The 20,260-nt window shown below is 44.1% G+C and overlaps 1 protein-coding gene and 1 non-coding gene across 7 annotated transcripts in view; one reads left to right on the forward strand and one right to left on the reverse strand.

Moving 5' to 3' along the window:
• Kif13a (kinesin family member 13A) overlaps positions 1 to 20,260 on the forward strand; it is a 181,131-nt gene that overhangs the window by 10,817 nt on the left and 150,054 nt on the right. The gene's annotated exons all lie outside the window — the stretch shown is intronic.
• LOC117714491 (U6 spliceosomal RNA) lies at positions 15,121 to 15,224 on the reverse strand. The gene has a single exon (XR_004607563.1). It is a non-coding gene; the product is annotated as a U6 spliceosomal RNA (small nuclear RNA).

Here is a 20,260-nt window from a genome sequence, read left to right on the forward strand (position 1 = left end):
GGCTGGACAGAATACCATTCTCAGAGCTGTTGCCATAAAAGCTAACTTGCTCTGAAGCCCCCTCCCCCAAGGTCTTACTGTGTAGCCTGAAACTCATGCTGGGCTTGAACTCACAGAGATCTGTCTTCTCCTGTCTTCTAAATGTTAGGATTAAAAGTTCAGACCACCACCCTCTCTTTCTTTCTTTCTTTCTTTCTTTCTTTCTTTCTTTCTTTCTTTCTTCCTTCCTTCCTTCCTTCCTTCCTTCCTTCCTTCCTTCCTCCCTCCCTCCCTCCCTCCCTCCCTCCCTTCCTTCCTTATTTCTTTGTAAAGAAGAATGAGTTGTTTACTGTTGTTAATTATATGTATGTGTGGTAGTCTGTGCAGGTACCTGAGGAGGCCTGAAGAGGGCGCCAGATGCCCTGGGTCTGGAGTGATGGGTGGTTGTGAGCCGATGGACATGGTGCTGGTAATGAAATTCTCTACGAGCAATCTGCACTTGCAGCTAACCCGGCTTGTATTGTTCTGAGGGTTTCTTTACAGCCTTACCAAACTGTAGCTAATCCCTCAGATTAGCTAATCCCTCTTATTTCTACGCTTGATCTCAGCCAAAAATCAGAAGTGATCCCCGCTATTCTTTACTGTCTTCTGTTATGGGATGAACTCAGGGTGTGTGTGTGTGTGTGTGTGTGTGTGTGTGTGTGTGTGTGCTTGCGCCTCTACACTGGTTTATATACTTTTTGGACAGTGTCTCACATAGCCTGGGCTAGCCTTGAGCTCTCTCTATATAGCCAAGGCTGGCTTGAACTTCAGAGCCTACTGCCTTCACTTCCTCAGAGCTGGAATTACAGGCCTTTGTCCTTTTTCTTCCTTAAGCCCGTGGAGGTTCTGGCTCCCTGTGGTCTTTGAGTCTGGTCTGTAGGTATGGAGAGCTTTGCTGCTGTAGCTTGAGGAAAGCATCTGCTTGCTACTCTCTAAAGCGTTGCCCTTTGCAGTTGACTTTTTTTCTGGGAGACACTCCCTAGACTGTACACCCATTACCAGTGACAGACATTCCCATCCCTCAAGCTGGGAGACTCAGAGGAGAAGGAGGGTGGGTGAATGGTGATGAGCTATGCAGGTATTCTGTTTTGAATACTTTTATGCATAGATTTATCCTGAGCACTGAGTATAGCCACAGAGCTTTGTGTTTGTTGGAAAAGGTTAAAAAAAATAAAGCCTTCCAAAACTGATGCTCTTCCGACCCACCCACCTCACTAGCTCAGCTAGGAGAATGCTGAAGGGTTTGTAGCTGAGGGCGGTCACAGAGATAGCTCAGCAGCTAAGACGCTTGCTAATCGATCTGAGTTTGCTTGCCAGCACATATGTTGGGTAGAAAACAGTCACCTGTCACTTCTGTTCCACGAGGTGTGAGTTTCTCTGTGGCCCTCTGGGGCAACTGTGTGCACATGCTCACACAGACATACATACATACACATAGATAAAAACTAAAGACATGAGGGGCCAGAGTGGCTTCTGATATTCCAGATGATCCGAGTTTGGTTTTCCAAGACCCACTTGAGACAGCTCACAGCTGACTGGCAATTCAGCTCCAGTGGGGTATGGTATTTATGGCTTCCTCGGGTACATAAACACATGTATATGCCTCCACACAGATTTGCACATACACATAACTAAAAATAATAAGTCTTTTAAAATACAATTAAAAATTTAGAAACACACACACACAGTTCTTGCAGAAGGCCAGAGTTCATTTCTAGCATCCACATCGGATGGGTCACAACTGCATGTAACTGGAGTGCTAGGTGACCTGACGCCCTCTTCTGGCCTCTATAGGCACCTGCACCCACATGCACATAAAGGCTCAGAAACACAGCAGCGTATATACATACATAAATTAAGAACACTAAATCTCAAGGTTTGTAGTTGAAGTTGTGCTGAGAGGTTTTTAATGGAGTAGGTTTTGGTATTGGCTTGTCTTTCATTCTCTACCCGTAACTGGCTCTGTGTAGTTAACTGAAGTGCAGGACTCAGGTACACATTAGAATGCGAAGGAAGAGTTGTTACGCAGAGGAAGGTCCTGAGAACTCTCCTCTGGAGGCCATTGCTTTCCAAAGGCAGGGGGAGAGTGGAGGAGGTAGGGAACACATCAAGGTAACGGTGTTCAGTTCCGCAGCAGGGAGCCAGTGGAAACATGAAGTCTTGATACAGAGTTACAAAGAGAGAGCAAAGAGGAAACTTTAGCATGGTAATTAATGCCTGTTTGAGAAGTTGTCTGGAGCCTTGAAGTGTTGCTGGCTGCACTGCTCAGGTTGGTTAGTATTTACCAGTCTACATTTTTGTACTGAGTTAGAAGTGGAGCTGAATTTTCCAGAACTGCTGCTCTACTGTTCTCCTAAACGATGTTTTTCTTTTTAGTATTTTCTTTTTAGTATTCTCTAGCCATGTCATTATTTAGACAGTTATTTTCTCCCCCAGGATTAACATCCAGCTATCCTAGGTTTTCAGACCTGAGAATGAAAACAAAACAAAATAATAACCCCAAACCACTAGAAATAAAACATAAGAGTTTTCTAACTTCTCTTAAATCCTTCCAAATAAGCAGCATTAAGACACAATCGCCATTTGTCTTGAGACCTCCCTAACTGAGGGGAAACTTGGTACCAGGGGAAGGGGATAACCTCAGAACTGAACATTGGCTTTTTTACTTTTATTGAATTTTAAAATTTATATATATATATATATATATATATATATTTTTTTTTTTTTTAAATTTTTATTTTTTTGAGATATGATGTCTACCTAGTCCTGGCTGTCCTGGAACTCAGTGCATAGGCCAGGCCAGCCTTGAACTCAGAGATCATCTCCCTCTGTCTCCCAAGTGTCTTCCAAGATGTGTGTCACTATGCCTACCCCCTTTTATTGAAAAATTTGACACATTCATTTTTCTTATCTCCTGGAGACTGAAGGGAACATTAGTATAGGTTACCTTGGACAGTGGTCTGCAGTTGGATGCCCTGATGTCTCTGAAGTTTACTTTAATGACAAGAAGAATTTTGAGTTTCTTGGATTCTATGGGCCCTCTGGCTACTCCAGAGCACAGATGGCTATAGGATTTTACTGGCTTAAAACATTGGCCAGTAGGATGCGGTGGTGAGTGTCTATGGTCCCACGAATTCAGGAGGCTGAAACAGGAGGATTGCTAGAACCTAGAAGTTGGAGGCCAGCCCAGGTTTAAAAACAAAACAAAGGCAAGCAAGCAAACAGACAGACAAAAACTGACCAAGGAATTGCCTGTATTTTGATCTATATTGGATTTTATTTTACAATTTTACATTTCTTGTTTATTTTTCTGTGTAAGTGTCCATGCACTGTGTAAGTGTGATAGAAGACAGTCTAAAAAACTCAGTTCTCTCTTTGCATTTGAGGGACTGAACCACGGTCATCCACCTGGTAGTTCCTTGCCACACTGAGCCATATCCCTAGCCCGACATTGGATTTTCTAAACAGCAGACTATCTTTCTCTGTGTAATTTGACACATTGAGTAAATCTATCATTTGCGAAGTTACCTTAAGCAGAATTTTTTAAAGATTTGAATTATTGTAAGCTACCCTGGACAGGTTGAGCATCCCTGGTGAAAATGCTTGGGGCCAGAAGCATTTCAGCCCTTGACTTTGTCAAACTGTGGAATATTTGTGTACACGTGACGAGGTGGCATGGGGATTCGGCCCAGGTCTAAACACTAAAGTGATTTGTTTCATCTATACTTTATACACGTAGCTTGCAGGTAGCAATGCAATATTTTCAGCAAACATCTGAGCTGCTTGTGACCTGTCTCATGGGACTTTCCTACTTGGGACACAGGTGTCCTGGAAAAGTTTTGTGTTTTGGAATATGTGGGATCTTAGATTTTCAGATGCTTAATCTGCATCTGGACCTGCATCCTTACCCCATAAGGAGAAACTCCATGTTTGTCTTTTGCAGTGTTGCCATATAGACTGGGATGTAAGTAATCAGCTTTATGCTATGGCATGTGCGACGTGTGTGGCACAGTTGCACATTAGCATAGACCCTGGAGCCATGTCTAAACTCCAGTCATTGTGTGGCAAGAGTGTCACGTACAGATATGACCCTTGACAACCACACAGTAATTATAAAAATATCCATACAGAATAAGCAACTTTATAGTTCTAAGTTGGACGGTGTTCATAGTCCTCCTTACCACATGCAGTGTCGACTTGGGAGGCAAGCCGCTTCTCTGGGTCTGAGTCTACCACACTCTAGCTGGAAAATCTGGACAAAACCTTGACTTGACTCACGCACTGTGCCTCAGTTTCTAGGGCTGTGTGGGAAAATGGGGATACAGACAGAAGAGGACTCTGAGACAGGCGTGTGTTATTTTTACTTCCTTGGGACACTCAAGGATGGCTGACCCAGCTTTGCTTCTCCTGTGGCTTCTTATTCATTTCAGGTTTAAGCAAAGAAGTTCCTCTCTAGTACCTAAAAATAGCAATTAAAAAAAAAGTCTTAGGGAAGTGCAGTGTGGCACTTACTGTAATTCTAGCCCCAGGGGAAACTAAGGCAGGGGAGTTGCTGCCAGTTCAGGGCCAGCTTAGGCTTTACAGTGAGACCCTGCCTCCAAATAAATAGAGTCTCATGGTTTTATCTGTAGGTGTTTTCTGATGACCTTTCAATTCAAATGAGGCATGCCTTTAAAAAAAATGACTTGTTTTGTTATTCTTAATTATGTGTATGGGAATATACTGACTGGGTGCTGGTGCATGTGGAGGCTAGGGGCACTGGATCCCTCTGGAGCTGGACCTCCAGGTGATTGTTAGCCCCCAGATGTGGCTTAGCCACCCAGCCTTGTCTCTAGCTCTCAGCGTGCATGCATTTTAATGACTTCCCTCTTGGTCTTCAGTCAGGCGTATCCCACTTCTCAGCTGATAAGATACTTTGCACACGGCTCCCTTGAACGGGCACAGTGTGCTGTGAGAGGGAACTCTTTATGTATGGGTGTTCCCTGTCTCTTGGGTGGTTGGCAGTCATCCATTTTTTGAAGAACTTGTATCTGGAACCTGCATCAACCTGTGGGAAGAAGCATTCTATGTGTGTGCATAAAGAATGAAGCCGGGGTGTGGGGACGCTGCACCAAAGATGGTGCAGGGGAAATTTCAGCGCACCGTGGCAGCCTGGCTGGTTTTCAGAGTACTCTACGCATGCATGTGGTGGCCATGTGCAGCATCTTGGCTGCATTCAAGCTTGAGGAGCCCAGGTGTACTGGCTAGTATTTTCGCTTGTTTGTTTTTGTTTTGTTTTTGTTAACTTGACACAAGCTAGATCATATGGGAAGAGCGAACCTCAGCTGAGAAAATACCTCTGTCAGATGGGCCCGAAGGCAAGTCTGTGGGGGAATTTTCTTGGTTAAATAGATGTGGGAGGGCCACTGAGGGAGGTGCCACTCTTGGGCAAGAGGTCCTCGGAGGTTTAAGAAAACTGAGCAAGCCATGAGGAGCAAGCCAATACGCTGGGCTCCTCCATGGCCTCAGCATCAGCTCCTGCCTCCAGGCTCTTGCTCTGACTTCCCTTCATGAAGGACCATCAGCTGTAAACAGAAATCAACCCTTTTCGTACCCAAGCTGCTTCTGTTCATGGGTTTATCACAGCAAAAGAAACCTAAGGGATAGACCAGATGTCTGGCTCTTCGGTTTGTCCCTTTCTCTCACTGAGCTGTTGCCCCTCCCTTTCACCTTGGAAGCAAAGAAAGAACAAGATGGGGAGTTAGGGTAGAGGGTAGAGGGTGGACATGGAAGGACGAGTAATTAAGGCTGAGAGGTCTGGCTCTGGGAAGCGAGGCCGGCTTGTGCCTGGTCCTGCCGCTAACAGAATGAGGCGGCTGCAGTATGCCTTAGGTGACCCTGGGTTTCAGATCAGAAAGAGAAAGCCTTAAACATCATCCTTACTAAGTAGTGGCCAACCAGAGCCTGTCAGAATCCAGTCTGGGCACGTCATGGGGATGGACACATGGCTGTGTTTGCACGGCCAGATTCTGAGAGGAGATCCCATGGTGGTGTGGAAGTAAAGGAGCTTATGTGCCTCCCACAGTTTGTCTGCTTTGATGACTGGCTGTCAAAACCAAATTAATCAAACCGGAATCTCTGACTGACACAGTGGGGTTGTGGCTAGCTGTGGCCACGGAGGTTAGTGATGGGAGCCCCTCCCCCAAGCCCATTATTTGCTGAATTCTTTATGTTAGGGTTAGCACCAGAGTCACGTGGGAATACTGAGCAGATAGGTAGAGCCACTAAATATCCATGCACCCACTTATTTGAACATTGCTGCACCCCTTCAGCCACATGGCCAAGCCCTGTTGCTTGAATAAAAGACAGTAACCTGTTCTATGAGAGAAGAGTCCCCTCTTAGAACTGCTGGCAGAGAGAGTCTCTTCTGTTTTCCTTTTCTTCCAGCAATTGGAACATGACGTGCATAGTAGGTGTCTTTTCTAGATGCTTTGTGATGAAGTACAGTAGGCCCTGCCGATGCTGTGCCCGGGACCGCAGGTCTGCGGTGTGGTGATCCTCAGACTGTCACTGCGGTTCTTCATCTGAGTGTGGGCCTTCTGAAGCCTCTAATTTCTGCATTAGATTATTACATAATAACGACTCTGTGCTGTCGTGTGGCTTTTGGGATCGTAGCAGTGTGGAAGGCTGGTGACTGTGCCTCCCTGAGCCTTTGGCGGTACTGGGGGTTAGATCCAGGGATGTGTGCATGCTTGGCACGCTCTCCCGCACTGAGCTGGCTGGAACATGGCAGTACAAGCATGGTTCTAGAGCCTAATCCCATTGACAGTCACTGCTTTGGGCCGACAGGCAGAGGCTGTCACTGCTTAGCACCCCATGACATAAGTGATGGTTATTCAGCCAAAAGGTCACGAAGTCTTTGGCAGTTCACATTGTAAAGGTTTACTGACTACACGGTCTACATGGCAGCCTTCTCTTGAGGTTTATACAGGAACTTATGGGAGAGAATTGTGCTCTAGGCAAAGTCATGAAACCAGGAATTCATGTCCAGGAGTGCCCCTGAGTCTGTGTCGCTTTCTGACCTAGGGGTGTTGTGTGGTCTCAGTCTTGTTGGGGCAGGGGCTATACCACTCTGCCTTGGACATTCCTGTGAGCCTCCCTTGCCATGGGAAGAGCGGGAAAGCATTGAGAGGAAAGAGACACTGGCCAGTTGTTAGCATCTCCAGGTAGCATCGCCCAGAGTTGTTGTCTGTGAGTATCATGGCCATCTTCCTCTTGGGGGGGGGGGCATCTCTGGGCACCCCACCCTACAGTTCCCAAGTGGCAGTTGGATCTCTGCTGTATATGTACTTGGAAAGCAAGCTTGTCAAATCTTTGTGTTCCTGTCTGGAGCATGTGGACCCTGATGTTCCTGAACTTTCGATCTCCTGGTCATTCTCAGCATTGAGGAAAATTCTCAACCTGGGGTCCAAGAGTGTACATTGGCCTGGAAGTCCCATGAGAGTGGCATGCTGCAGGGATAACTTAGAATCTGTTGGTATTTGGGTCTTTAAGAAAGGTCTTGATAGACTTTGTCAAGTCTTTATCAATGCTTTACAGAGTTGGTCACGCACAGCTTTACATTTTATTTAATGAGCCCCTGACAGTAAGTCACTGGTGATACATCATACAGTGGTTGCCAAATGTGAGCATAGTCCCACGGCTGGAAGTCACAGCAGGAGGGCAGACGATTGTGGCTGGCCAGCTGAGAGCAGGAAACTGCACCACACCTAGCGCTCTGGGAAGTAAAAGTTGCTAGGAAATAGTAGCCAGTGGCAGCCCGGACACTGGTGTAACCTGGGAGCCTAAGCAGGTGTCTTGGCTCCTGGGAGCTACAGGATCTTTGTTACAATGTTTTTTATTGTTTCTCTCTGCCTGAGACAAATTTGGTTTCCCATTCTTTCTGGGTGATTGAGTTGGGTTCTCTCTGTCTTCTCTTATCCTGAGCACTTTTTAAATGACTGAATAAATGACCGATGAATAAAATGGCTCTAGTTCTGTCGTTGTTTGTGTGGTTGGGGGGTCAAATTGTGGTTTCCTGCACGCAGTCTGCTGTTGTTGCTATTATTATGCTTAATCCTAATGATGTCTGTAGCTTTTTAGGTTGTCATAGTTAACATCTGCCTGTGCAGGGGAAACGGCCCCTATCATCCTTTTCTCTCTCCACCCCCCCCCTTCTTTGCTTAAGCAACTTTTTTGTTTTTTATGTCGTTTATTCTCATTATAAACACGACAGCTATTCACCTTTGAAAACTTACAACATGTAGGTTAGAGATAAAATATGCTTTTCTCATCAGACTGTCAACACTTTAATACATTTCCTGGTTGGTGTGTAGTAATTTATACCACTGGGATGCACAACTCCTTTCTTAAAGCTCTGGAAATGGTTGCTATGTGTACAGCCTCTAGGAACTCTGCTGGAGGTTTAGTCTGAGCACAGGTCCATCTTGTTGACGTTTTCTCTCACTCTTGTGGTAGTATCTCATGTCCACAAACTTTCCCCTTCAGACTGCCTTGCTTCTGAGAAAGTATTCGTACCACAAGGGAGCCCAGCAGCTGCCAGGCCAGGCTAGGTCCTGATAGACTGTTCAGTTTTTTGTTGCCTGCTAGTGTTAGGAACACTAGCCAGGAACTGGACCACCTAGGTGAGACTCTCAGTACTTGACCTTACCGAAGCTGGGTGACCTTGGGTGAGCTGCTTCCACTCCCCATGCTGTCCCCTGTAACTTCAAGTCAGCTAGCTAGAGCGCTCAGTGGCAGCTACTTTAGTGACCGATTCTGCTTGCAAGTTGGAGCCCTACGACAGGGGGATTACACAAGTGGTGGAACGATGGGAACAAAGATTCCTTGAAATTACCTCTCACAATTATCAAGGTAGGAGGATGCAGTCAGGTGACTGTGCCTGGTCCATGTAGACGCCCCAGGCATGTTGTATATTTAGAGTAGATGTCACAGGTGCTCTGTTTATTAGTCACCCTCTCCTTTATTTAAGTATTTTTTTGGGGGTGTATTTATTTATTTTTCGTTATTCTTGGCCCACAAGACTCTTGGTCTAGTCCTTCCTTTCTCTGTCCTTCTCCTGCCCTCCATCCTGTGTCACTTCCTCCTCTTCTTCTCTTCCTTCCTCCTCCTCTCCCTCTTCCTCCCCTCTCCTTCCTTCTCTCCCCTCTTCCTCTTCTCCTCTTCATTTTTGAGACAGAGTCCCATATAGCTTAGGCTGGCCTTGAACTCACTACATAGCCAAGACTAATGACATTGGGCTCCTGATTCTCCCAAGTGCCGGGGTTCAGGTGACCTTACTGTGCCCAGCTTGAGTGTGTTCTTAATTGTGTTCCTCTAGCTAGTCCTCAGAACTTTTGATTTATTCACTGTCAAAAAACCATGTTCCACAGTCCTGAATACTTACTGTTTAAAAAAAAAAAAAAAAAATCCTTTTAGTGGGGAGAAAACAAAACAAGAAACAAACTCCAGATGTGTACACCAGGCCATTTCCCGTGTATACCCAGGTTGTAGTGTGGGACCACCTTAGAGGAAATGAAAAAAAATTACACATAATTTTCATGAGTTAACATTGATGGTTTCATTCATAGAACACTGATGGTTTTCATTCATAATTTTCATGAGTTAATACAGATAGTTTTTATTTTAGCTTCACCTCTGTTTTTTTCACCTATGTAGGTATAAAATTTTAACCCTGTACCAAACTAGCACTTTTTGTAAAAATTACATTAATTTACGTGTGCATGTGTGTGTGTGTGTGTGTGTGTGTGTGTGTGTGTACTATGGCACACCTGTGGAGGTCAGAGGACAGTGTTCACCACTTGCATCCCAGGGATTGAACATAGATGTCAGGCTTGGCAACAGGTGTCTTAACCTGCCACTTCTTTGGGCTCAGATTGGTGCCTTTTAATTTGTTGAGTTTGCATTATTACATTAATTTAAAGTTAGTGCTAAAATGAGTGTATCTATTACTATAACGGTCTAAAATAAATGAACAGGGCCAACCAAGCTCTATGCTGGGTCAGTCCTGAGAGTCAGCATTGAAGGCATCTTGGGTTACCCTGGAAACACCCTCTAACGATGCACACTCGGATAGCTTTGTTTTGAGTCACTTGTAATATTTTCCCCCTTTCCTGCTGCTAAAAAGAGAATGGAACTTTTGACTCAGTGAAAGTTATGTGATATTTTGTAAAGACCAGGAACCAGAAGTCTGGGTTCTCTGAATAATTGCCAAAGTGCTGGCTTTGAAATGGCCTGCTGGAGATGTGACAAGGGACAAGAGCTCTAGTCTCCCCACATTGTTTTCATATTTGAATGCTGTTCTTGGATAGTCAAGTTTCAGAGGATTTGTGTGCCTGGCCTCAGTGGACACATTTCTTCCTCCTCTCTCTTTCCCTCTCCCCATGTTCTTCCATCTCTTTTCAGTACTAGGGATTGAATATAGATGGATGCTACAGAAACATTCCACTAGTGAGTTCTCCCTATGATTGATTCTTAGTGTTAGGCAGAGTCTGACTAAATTGCCCACACTCTTCTTGAACTTAAAACCTTCCTTCCTCAGCCTCCCAAGGGCGGGGACGTCACAGTGTACCACCCATTGTGATGACAATGACATTTCTTTATCACCAAGTTATATTTGTCTAAATAGCTAAAGATTCAGCATGACTTAGATAGATCCAACACAGCATGAAGAAGTGTTAAGAGGAAGTTAATCAAGGATCCCAGGAAGCCGTTCATTGAGGGCGCACGAGCTTCAGTGGATAGCTCTGTAATTCCTAGAAAGTGTTTTCTAAAACACACTTAGATGGGATTAAATAGAGCTAGATCTGGAGCTGTACAGATGGCAGTATCCCCTACGTATCAATGTGCATGCAAAATTTGCCTAGAGTGTCATCTGCCTGCTTCTATTTACTTCCCATCAGTTCCTGAAAATGCTTCTTCCCCTTCGAGAAAGCAGCATGGCTGTAACTCTGTGGACCACCTGTCCCCCACCCCACATTTTATTTCTTATAATAACTGATACTTCCATAGATTTTATACATTTTTTCCTTTTATTTTACCCCAGTAGCTCACTCAGTAATTTATGATGATGATGACGACCATCATCACCGTCTTCCTATAGTATAGACTATGAGATACAGCGAGCCATACCTCAGCTGATGATGTCAACTTTTACGAGTCACAGATAAGATTTATTAGACTACCTTTGCAGGCCAGCAACTGATCACAGCTTGTGAAAACTAGAAAAGTAGACTTACCTAAGCATCATTGGAATTTACTTTTTTTTAACTTTTATGTTCTATAAGAATTAATGGGGCAGCTACAGTGCAGGCAGTTTAAACCGATTGAAAGGAGTTAATGGAGCTGACATGCCCCAACCTGAATAATTAGGTCCTGGATAATAGACTTTCAACCCAACTTTATTAACGTATAATTTACCTAAGCTAAAACACACCCATTCAAGGGTGGCCTTCTTGAGTTCTTTCAGTTGAGTGCACCCGGTAGCCACCGCCAGCATCAGGGTATTGAATGCTGCCACCACCCAGATGGTTTCTGGGACCTGAGTCATTGGTGAAGCACTTGTAAAAACCTCTCCACCCAATACAATACTGTCCTCTCGTCTCTGTTCTTGAGCATGCTCACTTTGTCTTGTGCTCCTTCACTCTCCCGTCCCGCCTTCTCTCTTATGCTGGGGATTGAATCCTGAAGTTTGCACATCCTGGATGCACGTCTCCATTGAGATACATCCTCAGCCTCAAACAGCTTTCCTTTTCTATTTCCCTTTCCTCCCCTTCCCCTTCCCCTTCCCCTTCCCCTCCCCTTTCCCTTTCCCCTCCCCCTCCCAGTTGAGTGGACAGGCTGCCTGGCTGCCTGGGTTTTTTCTTCTAACTTATGGAAGCCCAGAGGGAAGGGGGATTTATTGGGCAGAATGGTTCCCTGAAGCTCACATGTAGATGCACATTTCCAGCCCTCCACTTTCCTGGTGTGGTTGCTCCCAGGGCTTGGTTGGGGTCCATGTGCTATGGAGGGTCCTGCCACACCCATCCGCCAGACACAGTCCACGCCTCCTCATCCTGACTGGCTCGTCACAACAGAGAGGCTCACCGGTTCCCACCCCCAGACGCCATTTTCCTCTTCAGATTCTCGCTGCTTCTCCAAATGTCTTCTCAGCATTTCTAGGAAAACCATAACTATTCAAAACCTGCTTTCGAGTTTATTGCCGTATGGTCAGCTCCCACAGAAGAAGGAGGAACTCACGAGTGGATGATTGAACTTCCTTAATTGTTTGTTTCCACCTAGTTACAGGGCAGGAAAATAAAAAAGATAATGCCAGCTGAGTCTAAACCAAAATGCTTAGGACCGGAAGTGTCTCAAAGTTTGGATTTTTTTTTCTCAAATCTTTAGATGTTTGCTTGTGTGCAAAACGAGATAGGAATGGAGGCCATGTCTGACTATGACACATTTATGTTCACATTTACCACACAGACCCTGAAGGCAGGTTTTTTAGAAGACAGAGTCTCACTGTGTAGCCCTGGCAGGGTTGGAACTCCGAGTAGACCAGACTGGCCTCAAACTCACAAAGATGCCTTTATGTGCTAAGATCCCAAGCTGACCTTGAACTCCCCTGTGCTGGGATCAAAGGCATGTGCCACCATACCTGGGCTCACACTATTTTTAGTCTTTTGGCAGTCCTGGGGATTGAATATAACACTTCATCTTTGTGAGGCTAATGCCCTCCTCCTGACCTCCAGCCCCAGCCATGTGCCTGCATCATAACTGTGACCTGTAGCCCATGAGGCCAGGTGCCTGACGCTGGAGATACGGCCCAACTCTAGAACAGGTGCTTTACATCCACAAGTCCTGGAGTTGTGATCGCTAGTGTGAAAAAAAAAAAATTAAAAAGTTAGGGATTTCTGGAGCACTTCAGATTTTGGATTATGGGTGCTCAGCCAGTACTCTGAATTTATCTTTTGGTGAGGACGTCAGTGAGGGCCCCTCAGCTTCTATCAGACTCCCTTGCTGTCTCTTCTCCACTATTCCAGGGCAGATGCACAGTTATGTGTTTCTTACACTCCTTGGACTGTGTCTGAGAGTGAGAAATGGAAATGTCCCTAGGGGCAGGGTATAGCTCAGTGGTAGAGAGAGCACCTGCCCAAAACATACGAAGCCTTGGTTTAATCCCTACTATTCCAAAAATACGTTTTATTTATTTATTTATTTTTGTTATTTTATGGGTACGAGTGTTTTGCTTTCGTGTATGTAACTGCTCCACACGAATGTGCTTGGTCCTGGGTGGAGGCCAGAAAATTGTCTGGATCCCCTGGAACTGGAGTTATAGATGGTGGTAAGCCATTGTGTGGATATGAGGAACCAAAGCTGGGTCCTCTGCAAGAGCAATAAGTGCTCTTCACTACGGAGCCTTCTCTCCAGCCCTGCTGAGAGGTAATAATCTAACATACCCACTGGGGAAAGGGAGGGGTTTCCTTACATCCCACGCCAACTGTAACTGGTGGTCCTTCAGCTAATACCATCAAAGGTTATTTCTCTAAAATGGCCATTTATTTGTTGGCTAACCTGGTCCCATTTGTAAAAGTCATTTAGACTATAGAAAGAAGAAAAGCTACTTGTTAAGGGGCAGATTCTGCTTAGCAAGTGTCTTAGTTAGGGCTTTACTGCTATGAACAGACACCATGACCAAGGCAAGTCTTATAAGGACAACATTTAAGTGGGGCTGGCTTACAGGTTCAGAGGTTCAGTCCATTATCATCAAGGTGGGAACATGGCAGCATCCAGACAGGCATGGTGCAGGAGGAGCTGAGAGTTCTACATCTTCATCTGAAGGCTACTAGCAGAGTACTAGCTTCTAGTCAGCTAGGATGAGGGTCTTAAGCTCACACCCACAGTGACACACCTACTCCAACAGGGCCACACCCTCTATAGTGCCATTCCCTGGGCCAAGAATATAAAAACCATCACAGCAAGGCATATTGATATGTCATTTTTAGTTGAGTTATGTCTGCAGACATGGGGAGCCACAGGTGGGTTCATCAATGTCCCCATCAAAGCAAAACCATAATTATTTTTCATGACTCCCCACTGAAGAATGTTTTATTGGTTTTGTTTGTTTGTTGTTGTTTTAAAGGCGTATTTTGCCCGTGGGTACTACCTTTTCCTTGAGAGGCTATCTGTTGGCAACTCTCATCCCCTGAAGGCTGAAGAGCCACAAATGCCACTTAAAACGAATGCGTGCTATGGCTGTCCCTCCTGTCAGACTTTCCTGAAGAATGTGTTGGGTAGTGGAAGCAAAGGGCTTTTATCCAATGGGGACAGGGATTACAGATGCCTCTGACCTTCACACTGAGTCTTCTGTTAAGGTGAGGTTTAGTTAATTCAGTTAAAAGTGACCTCCCCCACTGAGTGATGAGCTCTCTTTGCTTAAACAGACCTTGTTGAGAAAGTCTTGTTTGGAGTTGTTTACTCTGCCTGGCTGTTTCTAGCCAGTTTATTTTTCTAAGAATACATTCTTTCCTCTCCTCCCTTCCAACCCTTGACTCTTATGCGCTTATACAGAGAAACATCTGGTATTTTGAGAATTTTATTTTCGGTAGCCAGTTGAATAGTTTATAAAACATTTTGTGTGGTATCTCCTTCCAGATATAATACAGGGCAATCGATGGAGTTGAGCAGCTGCATAGAAGGTGCCTGACTCTGTGAAGGGTATGGCTGAACACATGTGGTCGTATTGTAGACCCTCTTAGGAGGCTTCTGGCAGCCTTTTTGGCTTGCCATTGTATGCCTAGTATCGAGGTGTCAGCACATGATAAGGTATTTGTTGTTCCTTGTACAGTGACCTTGTGCGGTGACACAATGACCTAGTAAAATATGCTGATATAGTAGTTTCTTTTTAGTTTTATTTTCTTATTTATGTGTATGGCTCTGTGTGTGTGTGTGTGTGTGTGTGTGTGCGTGCGCATGTGAGTGCAGTGTCCATGGAGACCAGCAGAGGGCAGAGCTGGAGTCACAGGGGATAGGAAGTACTGGGATCTGAACTCAGGTCCTCTGAAGAATGGCAAGAACCTCAAGAGTTCTCTCTAGTTCCTTGTTTTGTGTGCCATCCTTGTACAGGAGCCATGCTAACCTTCTCTGTATTGTTCCAGTTTTAGTTATGTGCTGCCAAAGCGAGCTCTCTAGCTCCTTATTTTGTGTGTATAGTGACCTGTATAAAAATCTGGTAAAGCCTGATCACAGATAGTAAGTTAATTGATTGGTTGATTTAGCGTTTTCAAGTCAGAGTTTTTCCGTGTAGCCCTGGCTGTTCTAGAACTCTCTTTGTAGACCAGGCTGGCCTCAACCTTCAGAGATCCACCTCCTTCTGCCTTCCGAGTTCTAACATTAAAGGTGTGCACCACCTTTGCCCAGCTATTTATATGTGTGTGTGTGTGTGTGATATATATATATTTATAAATATATATATATATATATATATATATATATGTATATATATTTAAGCAGGGTGTGATGAAGGCTAAGCTGGCTTTCAACTTGCTGGGTAGCTAATGATAACCTTCCGTTCCTGAGTGTCACATTCTGGGATTACAGGTATATGCTACTGTACAAGGGTATAATTTTTAAAATTCAGATGTGATACAAAAATGTTAGAATTGCTTATATAGTTATGGTTGGATCTTTAAAGTTAACTATTGAATATATTGAAGGTTTAAAAAAGGTTTAGTGTTTAGTGGAATAAAAGAAAACTTTTGACAATGAGATGGAATTAATGAAATTAAAATATGAGAATAAATTCCACAAGAGAAATTAATTGGGATCATCATAGTTTATGCTGAAAGTAAAGCTGAAGGAACGAATTTAAATGCTCTGATTTCAAATACAGAGTTGTTGATTTAAAAAAAAAGTATTATTAGACTACCCAAATACAGCCCTTGCCTTTCAGAAATCAAATAACAGCTGTTCTGTATTTATAGAAAATACTTTACTATTTATAGCTTATGAACTAATATTATAAGCAACAACCATGTATTTTTATATTTATAGGTATTTTATTTAACAATTTCAGATATTCAAAGCTCTCATAATACTTAGGTTTTAAAAAGGTAGTTGTATGTAGTCAGATATATACTTCCTGAGACTGTACAAATATAGACATCATTCTTTTTAACATTAAAATCTCTTTCTTTTTTTGGAGGGGGATCCTGCATGGGGAGGTCAGAAGATAACTTGTAAGGGTTAGTTCTCTACTTTTACCGTGTGAGACCTGGGGGGATCAACACAGATTGTCAAGCTGAGCCATCTTGCGTGTGTGCCTGCGTGCGTGCTTTTTAGGTGTTATATGCACATACTTGCAGTGTTCAGAAGAGGGTATCAGGACTTCCTGGAACTGGAATCACAGTGTGAGCTGCCCATTGTGGTGCTAGTTACTGAACCCCAGTCTTCTGCAAGAGCAGTATACTCAATGCTTAACTGCTGAGCCATCTCTCCCCAAATATATACGCGTTCTTAAAAGACTTTGGACCAAGCCCTTCTGCTGAAAGGAACGCAAGAACAGAGAGATAAAAAAAAAAATTCAGAGAGCTTTTAGAAACAAATTAGCTCTTTAGGGAGTTGGAAGACTTTGGGTTGGCTTGCTCTTCTTGCTGGGATCACAGATGAAGTGACTGTCACCTGAGACAAGTGTCAGTGGCTGAACGTGGTTGACTCTCACCTCGAGAGAGGTTGAAGTGTAACTACAGAAGCTGCAGGCTTGGCAAAGGGTGGTGTCTGTGTCACTAATAGTATTCTGTGTCTTTTGTGTCTGTATTGGGTTACTGGCCAGAAGGTGCTTCAGTAGCAGGGTTTGGTGACAGCCTTTAGAGCCACCTTTGGAAATGTCTTCTGTGACTGTTTTCTAGAGGGAGGTGGGCCATGACCTCAGGCTGATCTTTTGAGACTACAGTGAACTTCTCAGCTTCTCAGGAACATTGGAGAGGATGGAATGGGGCAGAGTGGAGCCGGAAGTCACTAGACCTGGCTGTTGTGTTGACTGTTACACACCTCCTAGATGCACCTGTTGTGATACATAGTCCTTTCCCTATATTATGGAGGGATAATTTGTCTTCCTATTAGCATGTTAAGGTTTTTGCATATTGGGAGCACACTACACATTTCTTATTTGCATCTTGGCTGTTCTTCCGAGGTTAAGGACAAGGTAGAAAATGAGAAAGGCTTTCTCCTCCTTAATTTGTAAAGAGGTGGCCTCTTTGTGACTCCTCCACACAGGGGTGAGACTCCGAAGCAGAGTGAACACACTTGTTTTTTTGTCTTCACTGGGGATCTGTTTTAAAGGTGGCACGAAGCAGCAGGTAAATCAGAGACTCTGGCAGCAGATTGTGTGACCTCAGGACTGACATTTTAATGCTGAGTGACTCTGGGTAGGTTGCTTGTCCTAACCAGGCCTCAGTTTTCTCATTTGTAAATGAAAATGTACACGTGGGTGCGAAGGTTAGGTGAGTTTCAATGCTCAAGTGCTTGGAGCAGAGGCTGGTGCTGGCAACCACAGGGACTTAGCATGCAGCACTTTTGATTTAATCAACAGTGACTGAGCTGAGGAATTCCAGAATTTAGGAAGCTGATCCAGGAGGATTCTCTGAGTTCAAGGCCAGCCTGGCTACTGGGTGAGACTATGCTCCAACCATCTACACTGCCCAAAATAAACAGATCCACGTTTCCCCATGTTGTTAGCCAAACAGCCAAATGGTAATGATTACCTTAGTGTACTGAAACGAGACAACATTGACAAGGATGGATTCTTCATGCATTACATATAATTTAGCAAACGTGTGTTGCGTGTATTCAAGGAAAACATTTGTTCAAGTATATTTGTGGAAATTAAAGGGAAGTTTTCACTTGTGTGTGTAATATGACAGGTTATACTGTATAATATGTATAATGTCCATATGTGCACACGGGGACAAGGGTAAAAGGGCCCATGGGTAACTCCTGCCCTTTCAGTGATTCGGCTGAATGCTTCAAAATCAAAGCAAGCAGACTATCCAGAGAATAGCATGAGCAGATGTTAAGTTTGAATAACAGCAGGTAACAACCCAAGTGCTCTGTCTAGTCCTGGCTTTGCCCCTGATGGAGGGATCTAGAGTGAGTAGCTTTTCCCTGTGAGGGAACTAGTCCTAGTTTGTTAAACTGAGGCTATCAGAGTCTGCTTCCCATCCTTATATAAAGAAGTGGATGTTAGAAAAAAAGAAGAAGAAAATGTGGTGGGAGGAATGCTCCTTAGTATTTAGTCATTTATTTCCGAACTTATTTCTTCCAAAAATTTTTTCTTTTTATTTTTAATTATGTACATATGAGTGTGGGTGTCCACAGAGGCCAGAGTTGGTCCCCTAGGGCTGGAACTCCCAGCCAGTGTGAGTTCTGGGAACTGAACTTGGGTCCCCTGAAAAGCAGGCAAGCCTTTAGCTGCTGAGCGTCACCCCAGCCCTCATGATGAGCAACTTAAAAGTTTCAGAAGTCAGATGTTCTCTCATTGGGTTTCTTGGGTTATTTGTAAGTATCCTTATGTATTCTGATGTTACATTTGTTTTCTTGGGTTTTTTGGCACTATAAAGTGTATTTGAGCAGGAGATAGAGATAGGACAAGTGCCATGAATTCAAGGCCAGCCTGGGCTACCAAGTGAGACGGTGTCTCAAAGACACAAAAAGAAAAGTGCCTCTTTGAGAACTACTAGGTAAATAATAATGACTCCCCAGGATCAAGAGAGATACTGCGTTTGATTTTTCAGGTTCCCAACTATGGGATGGATAAACCATTTATTAAGATTCTATGGGGGTGGGGCTAGAGAGATGCTTAACAGTTGAGAGCATTTGGCAGCTCTTCCCGAGGACCTGAGGTCAGCCAGTTACCTGCATGAGGTGGCTTATAGTTAACTACCTTTAACTTCTGCTCTGAGAAATCTTAACACCCTCTGCGCGCACACACACACACACACACACACACACACACACACACACACAAAATCTTTAATAAATAAAAGCATAAAACTCTGTGGGCACTCCTAGCAGGTAGCATATAGGGAAGGAGTGTATACAGCGTTTGCTGGCTGCCTCTGCTAGAGAATCAGATAGTAAATTTGACCATTGAGAGCCCTAATCACAGTGCTTTATTTGGTAAGTCGGTAGCAAGTCACTTTATCACCGAGCATGCATTTCACGAGTTCTATTTTTAATCTTCTGTCTCTCTAACCAAACATGAAAGTTTGCCTTCGGATCCATTCAAATCCCCTCTCACTTGTAGGAACTGAATCGGCTTGCTCTAGGCTTTTCTTGTACTTAAAGTGAGGAAGCAAAGATGTTCAATTTCATGTTTACTGAGCTCAAGAGAAAAGAGCCCACACGCTACCCTGGGAGCCTCAGCCATATGTAATTTACATTTGAAAAAGGATCACAAAGGGACGAAGATGGAGGGAAACAGTGGCTACAGACTCTGACGTCCTCCCTGCAGACTGTATCCCCAGGAACTATCTGGGTCATTCCCTTTTCATTTTCAGTAGATGCTTGAGTTATGAATAGCCAGTAAATTGGTTGTAATTAATAGTTGTTTTAGTGCAAGGCTTGGTTGAAGAAGAGAGCCAGCCTCAGTGAATTCGGGAAGGCATTTTGCAGGAAATGTGTCATGACAGTAGACTGTAGGAGCCATGGTAGTTATCCATATCAAAAGTCCAACGGCTCGTTTTTTTACAGTGGTGAAGTGACAGGCTCCTCTCTCTCTCTCTCTCTCTCTCTCTCTCTCTCTCTCTCTCTCTCTCTCTCTCTCTCTCTCTGTGTGTGGTGTGTGTGTGTGTGTGTGTTCCACGGAGGAGAGTTCATATGCTTTTGTTAAGACCCCAAATCTTAACATGACTATTTGGTTTTCACAGATCTAGAAAACTAAGAACACTGGTGCAGGGTGTTTTATGGTTGGGCTTTGAAGCATGTTTTTCTATTCTCACCTACCTACCTTTCTTAGGAGGCATGCACTGAGAGCCAGAATATATTTAGAGTCTCTGTCTCCGTTTGAGGTCTCTAGACTATCAGAGTTGTTTGTATTAAAGTGCTGGAATGTATCAGTAGTTACCTGTGACATCTGCAGTCTCTCTGTGGCCAGAATTGAAATGTTATGGATGGCTTTGACTCATACGAAGGCCTCTTTGTTTACCACAATCAATACAAAGCA

This window comes from Arvicanthis niloticus, chromosome 8 (assembly GCF_011762505.2).
Source record: "Arvicanthis niloticus isolate mArvNil1 chromosome 8, mArvNil1.pat.X, whole genome shotgun sequence".
Taxonomy (NCBI): Eukaryota; Metazoa; Chordata; class Mammalia; order Rodentia; family Muridae; genus Arvicanthis; species Arvicanthis niloticus.